The sequence below is a fragment of the Muntiacus reevesi genome, chromosome 17, assembly GCF_963930625.1.
Source record: "Muntiacus reevesi chromosome 17, mMunRee1.1, whole genome shotgun sequence".
NCBI classification, from domain to species: Eukaryota; Metazoa; Chordata; class Mammalia; order Artiodactyla; family Cervidae; genus Muntiacus; species Muntiacus reevesi.
The window spans coordinates 54,681,829-54,692,695 of record NC_089265.1 but is presented as its reverse complement, the minus strand read 5'-3'; the positions used below and the strand labels follow the sequence as shown (position 1 = coordinate 54,692,695).

The 10,867-nt window shown below is 40.3% G+C and overlaps 1 non-coding gene across 1 annotated transcript; it reads left to right on the top strand.

Moving 5' to 3' along the window:
- Nucleotides 1-3,181: 3,181 nt before the first annotated feature.
- TRNAG-CCC (transfer RNA glycine (anticodon CCC)) lies at nucleotides 3,182-3,254 on the top strand. The gene has a single exon. It is a non-coding gene; the product is annotated as a tRNA-Gly (tRNA).
- The last annotated feature ends 7,613 nt before the right edge of the window (nucleotides 3,255-10,867 follow it).

Sequence of the window (10,867 nt, the reverse complement as noted above, 5' to 3'; positions counted from 1 at the left end):
ACAACAACAACAAATAGATACTTTGAGATAACAAGCAACAGAGAGGAGAATATAGCCAAAATGGGAACAGAAACCATCAGTGGAACTTCTCCAGAGATGACCTACTTCTTCATTTTCAGACACATTTCTAAAGGAGACTGACTCTTCCCCTGTCAGTGTACAGAAGAGAAATTATATTTTTGAAGGTGTTTGAAATTAACTCATGAGAAAAATCAAAGGTCCAGAAAACATATCCTGGTGTTCTCGTCAAGTTCCAATCCAACAGTGAAAGTAAGTCTTGTGGAAGAGAAAGGCCATGTGAGTAGCTGAGATGCTGGGACCCTTCTCCATTTCTGACAAGGGTGCTCCTCTGATCCCCTTGTGTGTGGACAGGCCGGGTACTTCTGGCTAGCCAATCTGTTGTGTCCGTTTCTAAAATCGGAGCGGCCTGTCCCATGACGAAGCCTCAGGAGAAGGTGTTGGTAAAGCATGGCCTTTTGGACCGTTCCCTATCAAAACCATGAGCACAAACATGAGCAAATATACTGGATAACAAAGTAAGGACGGCAGAGGAGACGTACCTTGGGCACGACTCTGCTGTGGCTTGACCACATCCCCGAGGCACCTTCACATCACACGGGCTGCGCTTGCCCTGTGGCTTCCATCTGCTGAATCATGATGCAAGGTTGCATGTGAAGACTTAAGGTGTTGAACTTCCCGCTGCAGTGTGCTTTTTCTCATTATTTGGAGTCTGGAGATGTGGTAGTGAGCACCCCCATGAAGCCCCTTGGCCTGCTCTTCCTTCCTCTCCAGTCTTAGGCTTTTCAGCCTGGACTCACCACCCTCTAGCCACGTCACCCTCATGCTCCTCACACAGACCAAGCTTGGTCAGACTTCCAGGGCATTTGTATCCTTCGGTCTGCCTGGGATACTCTTATGGTTGGCTATACTTCATCATTTAAAATTCAAGGACTTCCCTTGACTATGGTATCAATGGCATTAGTAGTAAAGAACTTGCCTGCCAATGCAGGAGACATAAGAGATGTAGGTTTGATCCCTGGATCAGGAAGATCCTCTGGAGGAGGGCAATGGCAACTCCAGTATTCTTGCCTGGAGAAACCCATGGACAGAGGGGCCAGGCAGGCTACAGTCCATGGGGCTGCAGAGTCGGACAGTACTGAAGCAGCTTGCCACACAGGCACACATGTTATCAATGTAAGTTAGAAACATATTTCCAGAAAAGTTTCTAGAATCTAATAGGTCCTCAATAAATATTTCTTGAAAATATGAGTTAATAAATAAATGAATGAATGTATTCCATATTGATTCTGGAATCAAATGATCAAGGAATTTATTCTTTAAGACCATCTGAGACCTGATGGGAGACTTCTTCCTCTCGCATGCTATTTCTAAGGGTTCTATACAAGATGCACTAGAACCAAAGGTATTCAGAATGCTCAAGAAAGAGAATGACCCAGATGGACAGAAATTCAGATGATCCAGACTTTCTATTGTATCCAATTTAGGGTCATCCCTGCTGTGTTTGCATTGTCCTTCCCAGCTCTGCTCACTTCTCTATCTTCTCTAGTCTCATTCTCTGCCTGCTCTCAGCACTAGAATGATCAAATGTGCCCTAATGTTCACTCTACTTCTTGAAACCAAATGTTTTTGAAAATGCACTTTATCTCTAAGCCAATTAACAAATTCTTTAAAATGATGTCTTATTACAGCTGATTGACTCTCAGAAAGATCTACACACAGTCATTCTATTTTTCTGCCCAGGGACTTTTCTGTGCTTATCTTTTAGGAACAAGACATCACATTTTCTCCTACATTATGACTAAAGTCAAAAAGCCCCAGCCCAGTAAAACTCAAATTGGGTTGAATCGGAGTGATTAAATAAGCTCTGAATGATGTGTTAATTTCAACAAAAGTGTTTTTTAGCTCAATGAGTTCTAAATCAAGTTCAAATTCAGGAGAAGATGTGTGATTGCAATCCAAGGAATGACAATCTTTGTCTCCCATGCCATTATTTATTTGAGAATGGGAAGAGAAAATCACTGATGGAGTTACTCAGTTATCATGCTTCAGGTCATTCACTCCATCTTAGGAAAAGTCTGTGACATCAAGTTGCACAAAGTTTATGGGTAACAGAACCAGAGAGAGTAACTTTGTAAAGGACATGCGATGATTTACAGGAAGACCTAAATTTTCTTGACTCCATTATATTATTCCAATTCTCCCTCTCTTTGTTCTCTCTTTTTCTCTCTCTCCCTCACCCCAACTAGTCTAGTCTATAAGGTCCGAGAATGCATAACTAAGCCCTTTATTTTGCCTTGCTTTTAATTCACACACATTGAAAGGAACCATAGATGGATTAAGTGCAGACTATCAGATCAGTTAGGCGAATATATTGGATCTCTTCTGTTTGTTCCTACAGATTCAATCTATGCCCCAGGTAGCTGACCTTTAAGGACCCATCACTAGACCTCTTGCCTGGCATTCAGTTGGGGTCAGTAAAAGGGAGTCAGTCCCTGGCAGGGACTAGAGGGCAGGAGCATGAAAATACTTGTTCTGTGCTCCCATCATGCCAGGACACATTGGTCGGCCAGGACCTTCCACAGAAGGCTTTGTCTGGCAGTAAATCTCTTGTCCTAAGCAGCTGGCTTTCTCCTCCTGCCCCTTAAGGTCTAGAGGGATCCCGGCTGATACTGGTCTGGGGCGTGTCACTATCCCTAGGTGGTTTGCTGACCCCTGCCAGCACCGATGGAAATGGCCTCTTTATTTAACTCTCCTTGAATTATTACATTTGCCTGTACAGCTTGTTTCCTGCCGTGTCTCTGGTCAAAAAACAGATGGATAGATGAAGGAAGCCAATACGTGTCTCCAGTAGAAAGTGGGCGTTGGTTAGTACAAGCCTCTGGCTAGGACTTCTCCATGCACATTTGTTTTTCCAACCTCACAGTAACTATCTGAATCAGACATTACTGGGTCCATTTTACAGATGGGAACTGTGTCCCAGAGAGGTCATGTAGTATGGTCGGGATCGCACAGCTGGTAGATAGAGATGGTCATGAGGTCCCCCCAAATCCTATCTGACCCCAAAGCTGTTACAGCGATTGCATGTGGAGAGCAAATAATTCCTCACAGATACAGAGAAAGTAGGAGTGAGGGCAAGAGTAAGTCCCCAAGGAATGGGACTTCCCTGGTGGTCCAGTGGCTAAGACTTTGTACTCCCAATGCAGGGGGCCTGGGTTCAATCCCTGGTCAGGGAACTAGATCTCACATGCCACAACTAGAAGTTTGCACGCTGCAACTGAGTTTAAGGCTCCTGCATGCTGCAATTAAAAAAGATCCCATGTGCTTCAACTGAGATGGTGGGGAGGGGTAGGTAGTCAAATAAATAAATATTTTAGAACTACCTAAGGAATGAGGGCTGGGTGGGAGAGGCTGACCTATGTGTTCTTCTGGAATCCACCAGCAAGGTGAAGAAATGAAGGCCAAGGCCTCTTTCACCAACAACACTAATGGGTGGATAAGAGCCGGGCCATCCTGGCCACTAAACTTCTCATGACAATGGGGTGTCTTTGAGAAGTTTCCCACCGGCTCTTGGCCTCAACCCTACCAGTCACCTCCTGAGGAGGCAAATCTTTCTCTGCGTTTCCACCCCCCTCTCCTCGATGCCTGCACAATCTGGGACAGAAGCGTAGCACCTCAGCCTCCATTTAATGCTGGGGATCGGTGTCTCTGTGCCTCCTCCTCCCTGTGAGTACAGAGCTCTGCACAGCCTGAAATTCCCACCTCTGATGGAGAGCTCTGAATTATTCATCAGCCCAATAATGGCAGGTGATGAGATCTTTTCCCGATATGTCCCTGTCAGTAGATGTTTATTAATCTGTTTCACCAGCCGCCCTGCTCTGACTGCGGGGCCTGAAGAACCCCACGCGCTGCCTGACACGTATCGGCAGAGACAGCACTTTAAAGACTCCCTTTTGCCTGGGAGGTCATCTGAAGGTTATTAGGAACAAATTATTTCTTCATTTCCGCTGACTGAGTAGATAGCCTTAATGATCTGTCACCTAGCAATAGCCTGCCTGTTCAAACATAAAGAATGGCAGGCTGATGGGCTTATAACTAGAATCAGTTCATTTTAGCTATTCTCTTGTCAAGCATGTTTCCAAGATACATATAGTATTTACATATTCATGAGCCTCAGCCGACACTGATGCCGTGAGGGGGCCTGTCTGATAATGTGATACAAGTTTGTACTGTGTCCTCAGGCACTTAAAGTCTATTAAGTGAATAAAGTCTACCCAGGGCCTCTCTTCTTGGAGGTGTTCTCCATTTTAAACACTGGGATGCTATCCCAATTTCAAGCACTCATCTCCCTCTCCTTCTCCCTTCCCTGCCCCCAGCATCCATCAGAATCTGCCCTCCCTACCGCTTACTGAGAGGAAGCTCTGCTTTAAAGAAAGGGAGCAGGCCACTGGGAGTTTTCCCTCCTCCCAGCAGGGCAAACCCATCCATGAGATCTTTGCTTTCACATTCCTTTAGGCTTTGTGTAGGTAAGTCAAATGACATTGTATAAAGCAAAGTGAAGCGGCAGCTGGCTTTGCACATTTTGGACTCTGACAGCACTTTCGAGTCTCCTTGGGCTACTTGTAGCTAATTATTATTTCATGCCTTTGACTTCGCTGGCCTATGGTCTTGTCTCTGTCTGTCTAGTTGAGGATGGTGCCTGAGGCATAAATCTTGCAATGCAACTAAATCACCTGGGGAGGACCTGAAATTTGTCATCTGGAGAGAGAGTCTTATTATCCCATCTCCAATCTCCCATTTTCTATGCTACTCAAAACACTTCTTATCCCTACTGTTGATTCTTAAAAGAAAAAATGTAAAAGGATATAATTAGTACGTATGTTGTTAGTATGTATTCGTATGTGCATTGTTATGCCAGTTTGGACATCTCTCTGCTAAATAAATATTCTATGTATCTATTTATCTTTCATTCATTCACTTGGCAGCCTGTGGCTGTGCTATGAAACTCTAGAAGGCCTAGAATATCTGAGTCCAGTTTGGCTTTGTACCATTTTTCTTAGGGGCCAGGTTCCATCTTCATGAACACTTACATGCCAAAGAAGGTAAATTGCTTTTTAAAGTACAACTGAGTTGTCCTTGAGTATAGGATACCTTAGTTACTTACACAGAATAAGTACAAAAAGAATAACAACATCTCATATAGGAATTGTTGGGGAGATTTCAGAGACTGCTCACTTCCTTTAAGAGTCAGTTTTTCTACATGTGAAATGGGGATAATAACTTGAATCGTTTTTCCTACTTGTAAAGTCGTTATGAGGATTAATGAGATAATAAGTTGGTGAACCTATTGGGAATCCCTTGAGGAGCATTAGAATTGACTCAAGGCATAATTGTTTGGCAGATAAATAATTAACCCATTAACCTAACTTTGAGCCATTCATTCAGAAATTTTGTCAAGCACTTTGATTTATTTTTCACAGGAGCTTTAGGGCTGTTCCTGGGCATGGACTCCAGGAGGTTGAGGGACATAAAATCACATGAAAACCCAAGGTAACCAATGAGGGATTGCTCTGGCAGAAAAGAGTGGGATCCTAGGAACACCTGGGTCTCCCCTTCTGCCATGACAGAAACTCCAGTTTTAAGAAAGCAAGCTTAAAAAAATCTAGGCCTTTGGAGTCTAATATGGCAACCACTAGCCCCAAGTGGCAATTTACATGTACATTTCATTAAAAGAAAGTAAGATTAAACAAATTAATTTCTTAGTCAGAGTAGCCACACTTCGAGTGCTTGCTCCCTATATGTGGCTAATGGCTCCTGTGCTGGACAGAGCAAATATGCAACGTTTCCATCCTCTCTGAGGGTTCTACTGGACGGCACTAGACTAGGTTACTCTCAAACTCGCGTGTGCATGAGAATGACTCAAGGAGCTTCTTAAAATCTGTATTTCTGAGACTCTCAGAAATCCTGATTCTGTAGGTGTGAGGAGAATCATGGAAATCAGAATATTTACAAAGTTCTCCAAAATAATTCTGGTGGTGGTGGTTGGTGACAAAATCTGGATTTCCCAATGCTATTCAAAGTGTGTTCCATAGACTGGCAGCATTTGCATCACCTGAGAGTTTGTTTAAAAGGCAAATTGAAGAATTGAGTACAGGGCTCAGAAATCTATATACAAGCTTTCTGGGTGATTCTCATGGATGCTAAACTTTGAGAACCACTAATCTAGACAGTAGAACAATGCAACTGTAGCCTGAACATTGCTGAAATTTAGATATAAATATTCACAGTCTAAGATGACTACACTGGGATTTACTTACAGTTACATCCTACGGAGATCAGTCCTGGTGTTGATTGGAAAGACTGATGTTGAAGCTGAAACTCCAATAGTTTGATCACCTGCTGTGAAGAGCTGACTCATTTGAAAAGACCCTGATGCTGGGAAAGATAGAGGGCAGGAGGAGAAGGGGACGACAGAGGATGAGATGGTTGGATGGCATCACTGACTCAATGGACATAGGTTTGGGTGGACTCTGGGAGTTGGTGATGAACAGGGAGGCCTGGCGTGCTGTGTTTCATGGGTCACAAAGAGTTAGACATGACTGAACAACTGAACTGAACATGGAATCCACTTATACAAAATTCATCCATCCATCCATCCATCCATCCTTCCATCCTTTCATTCATTCACAGCTTTTAGGATATCTATTATGTGGTAGTCATTTGTGATGAAAATTGGGAATTTTCAGCAAAGAACAAAATTTTCATAATCTTTCAGGTTAGTTTGATTGTTTCTAACTCAATTTTTATTATTTTCCTTCAGTTTTTGGCAGGATGGAGTACAAATTTAAAGTACTTTCTAAACTAGAGGCTGGTTCACTGCACTAAGCAGCCCTCCAATTGTTTCCATCAACAGGTGGTTTTGTTTAGGTTCACACAGATATTAAAGGTTAAATAATGCTAGAAGTCAATTTTCCAAACCTAGGCCAGTACCAGCAGTGTTTAGGGGCAAAAATGAGTAATGAAATTTTCTAACTAATTCATAATCAAATGTTCTAGTGCTTACTTTAGTGGCTTTAGTTACTGAATATTTTCAATACCAATTGGTATAAAACAAAGTTTTATCACAGCATTGATAATAACCCTGATATATATGAATTTCACATTCCATTTTTTCCTTAAAATATGTTTCAAATAATTTTGTTTTTAATTTTTTTTATCATGGAAAACTCTAAACACAGAGAAGTAGGAGAAATATTATAATAAACTCCCATGTATCACCCCCTAGATTTAATAATTCTTTCAATTTATGGCTGATCTTTGTACTTCTCTCTACTTCCATCCAATTCCCTTCTCCATATTATTTTGAAGAAAATGTCAGGCACCTTTAATCTTTTGATAGTTCCATATATCTCTAAAACATAAGGACTTTAACACACACACACACACAACCATAATACCATTATGATCATAGTGAAAAATAAAAAAAATTTTGTAATGATATCAAATATTCAGTTTTCCAATTTCCACATCCTTCAATAATGCATTTTTTTCACTTGTTCTGAATTAATATAAAGTCAATATGTTGCTATCAAGTGATATTTCTTAGTCTCTTTCAATAAACTGATAATCCATCTCTTTTTGTTCTCATATTTATTTATCAAATAAATTGGTTTGGATGTCCTATAGCTTTTTATATTCTGAGTTTTGTTGATTGCATATTGTTGGTATCATTTAGCATGTTCCTCTATCCTCTATATTTCCTGTAAATAGGTAATTGGATCTAGAAGCATAATCATATCCAGTTTTTTTTTTTTTTTGCAAGACCACTTCATAGGTGATGTTGAATTATTTCATCAGAAAGCACATGATGTCACTTCATGATATTAATAGTTATTGACACTTCATGCTGAGATCCATTAATTAATTTTGATTTTTAAGTTGGTGATACCCTAACTCTCTTATTCCTTACTCATGTATTAGCTAGGATGTTTTTATACAGAGAAGTTTTCACTTATCTACTATTTAACTGGTATAACTTCATTTAGGAAGGATAAGAAAAATGCTTCATTTTTCTCTTTTATTTATCAGTTGGCAAATGATAAGTTGGTTCACTAGCAATTAGTTATTTTCCACTTCCTTCTTCCCATCCCTCCTCCCTTCCCTCCTTCCTCTCTCTCTCCTTTCTTTCAACTCACTGATTGCAACATTTTTAATATATTTCATTTCATTGCAGTTACTTTACTGATTTTCAAATTACCCCATCTTTGCTCAGTAGGAGCTTCCTCAGGTTGGTTCCTATGTCCTTTTGACACAGTGCTCCTTGGGCATTTTGTATATTTCTAGGTTTATTTTGTATATTTCCTGCTCTGAACATGGGGCTGGAGATTTCTACACATTTCTCAGATCTGACTTTTTTCTTTTGTGGAAAATTTTATTTGGAGTAAAAAATTTCAGGAGGTTCATTGCTATAGAGTGGCTCAGTATTTATAGGTCTTTCCAGGAAGCAGAACTAGCAAGTATATTATCTAAAGATGAAATATATCTTGAGTTTATGCTGATTTTTTTCCAATTCCAATTCAATACTATTGGGTTTCTGTGTTGCTAGCTTCTTTATTATTACACATATTGTGAATTGTACCAAAATCCCTCCCACTTTCAACTGTTGGTATTAAATTAGCTAGCTGTAACTTCCAGGGGGAGGCTGGGGATCTTGCATTCTTAAGTCTGTCAGCACCCTAACTTCCTTGGGTTTCCTCCCATACAGGGGCTGATGTTATGTTGATTTTACAGATGATATGATGCTCCTTTCCCCCTGCCTGTTCATATTAGGGGTTCAGGGGGGATACTTTACCACCTAGCTTTGTTTTAGTTGCAGTCAGGGTTTTTGTCTGACATCCTAATTCCTGTCTTCTTCAATGAGAACATTGATGAAATTCACAAATTGCACTCTCATCTTCCTCTTGAAGTGTATTTTAAGTTTTATGCTATGCTGTAAAAGATGAATTGTTTTCAAATATATTTTGATAGAATTCCTGTTTGTAGCTTCAGGTTCCAAAGATTTAAAGGAAAAAGAGGACTAAGTTTCCTCAGGTGATAGTTCAGTTCAGTCGCTCAGTCGTGTCCGACTCCGTGACCCCAAGGACAGCAGCACACCAGGCCTCCTTGTCCAACACCAACTCCTGGAGTTCACCCAAACTCATGTCCATTGAGTTGGTGATGCCATCCAGCCATCTCATCCTCTGGTGTCTCCTTCTTCTCCAGCCTTCAATCTTTTCCAGCATTAGGGTCTCTTCAAATAAGTCACTTCTTCATATCAGGTGGCCAATGTATTGGGAGTTTCAGCTTCAACATCAGTCCTTCCAATGAATATTCAGGGCTGATTTCCTTGAGGATGGACTGCTTGGATCTCCTTGCAGTCCAAGGGACTCTCAAGAGTCCTCTCCAACACCACAGTTCAAAAGCATCAATTCTTCAGCACTCAGCTTTCTTTATAGTCCAGATCTCACATCCATACATGACTACTGGGAGAACCATAGCCTTGACTAGATGGATCTTTGTTGGCAAAGTAATGTCTCCGTTTTTCAATATGCTGTCTAGGTTTGTCATAACTTTCCTTTCAAGGAGCAAGTGTCTTTTAATTTCATGGCTGCAGTCACCATCTGCAGTGATTTTGGAACCCAGAAAAATAAAGTCTGTCACTGTTTCCATTGTTTCTCCATCTATTTGCCTTGAAGTGATGGGACCAGATGCCATGATCTTTGTTCTCTGAATGTTGAGCTTTAAGCCAGCTTTTTCACTCTCTTTCACTTTCATCAAGAGGCTCTTTAGTTCTTCTTTGCTTTCTGCCATAAGGGTGGTGTCATCTGCATATCTGAGATTTTTGATATTTCTCCTGGCAATCTTGATTCCAGCTTGTACTTCATCCAGCCCAGCGTTTCTCATGATGCTCTCTGCATGTAAGTTAAATGAGCAGGGTGACAATATACAGCCTTGACATACTCCTTTTCCTATTTGGAGCCAGTCTGTTGTTCCATGTCCAGTTCTCACTGTTGCTTCCTGACCTGCATACAGATTTCTCAAGAAGCAGGTCGGGTGGTCTGGTATTCCCATCTCTTTCAGAATTTTCCAGTTTGTTGTGATCCACACAGTCAAAGCCTTTGGCATAGTCAACAAAGCAGAAATAGATGTTTTTCTGGAACTCTCTTACTTTTTCTATGATCCAATGGATGTGGTAGGGATGTTTAATAAATGGGTCACTCTCATCTTTGTGAGTAACTGGAGATTTCATAGAGAAACTCAGCTGAAATGACTATGTTTAACACTGTGTAACAAAAATCCATTTTTATATAAATTTAATATTTCAATGAGAAGAAAAATGGAGGCAGATACCACAAAATACTTTTTTTTTTTCAAAAAAACAATTCTGAATGGTTGAAAGGCAAGATAACAGAAAAAGGATAAAGGAGAACCGACTAACACCTATCTTTGAAAAATAACAAATTTTAATAAAATAAAATATTAAATAAAATAAAATAAAACATTTCCTCCAAAGTAACCATTTGTGAAGACCAGAAATAATTTAAAAATCCAGGCCTAAAAATAGATAGTATTACAGCAAATAATCCAGAGCTTGCTAAAACTAGTTTAACTATTAGAGTGGTTTTCAGAGAATACTTTAGTCTCTAGTATTAACTTGGGTATTTTCATCTTTACAACACAAAAACTATAAAATATTTTAGAATAAAATTAGAAATTTGCACTGTTTATTTACCACCTATTATCTTGTGCTTCAATAACTTTTGTATCAAGATATATTCACACAGCATAAAATCCACCATTTTAAGTGTAT